The sequence below is a fragment of the Microtus ochrogaster genome, unplaced genomic scaffold, assembly GCF_000317375.1.
Source record: "Microtus ochrogaster isolate Prairie Vole_2 unplaced genomic scaffold, MicOch1.0 UNK149, whole genome shotgun sequence".
NCBI lineage: Eukaryota > Metazoa > Chordata > Mammalia > Rodentia > Cricetidae > Microtus > Microtus ochrogaster.
In genome coordinates this window covers 173,491-174,733 of record NW_004949247.1, presented here as the reverse complement: position 1 = coordinate 174,733, position 1,243 = coordinate 173,491, and positions in this window count along the sequence as shown.

Sequence of the window (1,243 nt, the reverse complement as noted above, 5' to 3'; positions counted from 1 at the left end):
GGGAAGGGGGGCAACGCCACGGGTTTCGAGGCCCTGGCCAAGGGGCGCTTGAGAGACCCGAGCTGCTTCTCGCTTTCTAGCGTCCCTGAGGAGGAGTGGCCCCAGTGTTGGGTAGAGCTAGAGGCACCACGTTCCGGAGGAGAGGGAGGGAAGGGGAGAGAGGGATAGTTGCTGGGAGCAGGGGACTCGGAGAAACTGCAACAACCCCGAGCGAGCTCAGTAATTTTCAATTTCAAGAAGGAAAGAGGGAGCTGCAAAAGTGGTCCTGGGTCTGTGCTGGAGCATCTCTGGGCACCACAAGGACTGCCAGAGGAGGACAGCGGTGTGGGAGGCCCTTGGGTCTGGGTGTGCTGTGCTTTCTGATCCACCTATCCCAAATACTCCAGGCCCTAGTGATTCTGTTGTCCTGGGCCTCTGGCAGGGTGCTCCATGTCATAGTTCCCCAGTCCCTTGGCTTTCCAGAGACCCCTCCTCATTCGAGCAACCGGTCCTGGACAACCCGCCTCGCCCCTCTTCCATTGGTAGCTTGTTTCCTGGGTTTTCTGGTCACAGATTGCTCTCGAGCTTCTCGGTCTCTCCCTGTTGCTGTCTCCCCCTCCCCACCCTCCTTTTTTCCCCCCAATGAAAGTAGCTGTGATTAGGTGCTGGGCAGGTGATCCCAAGAGGTGATTAGGTGGCCTTTATCCTTCATCTTGAAGGTGATTAACCTGATCTCAAGGGGAGGGCCCAGAGGTGTGTGCTTTGGGGACCTTCCTGATGGAAAAGCTATCCTGCTGAGGCTGTCTTCCAAATTCAGCCTTTGCTGTGGTTCTGAAAGATTCCTCCTCCTTTTAGGCACTTCCCCCTGTATTCAGCTCTCCTGTTAGGCGCTCTCTCTTGTCTCCCAATGTTCTTGAGAGGATCCTTTGTACATTTTGGCTTCCCATCTAGGAGACTAGGAACACTATGTGGAAAGACAGTCCCCATTTGGCGGGAGTTCAAAAAGGTCCATTTCTTGCTTCTGTTTCCAGCGCAAATCGGGTGCTGGTGGAGGACTCATGGAAGTTGCCAGAAAAAAACAGGTTCCCAGTCCAACACAGCACTGGGGAGGAGACAGGGCTCTGAGGTGCTATCCACTGTTGAAGTCCAGTCTTCCCCAGTAGCACAAACCCATAAACTCTTCTGTCCTTACTGATGTATTTCGTTGAAGGTTACAAACCTCAAGGCATTTTTAATGTAAACCTGCACTGAGAGTAATTAATAG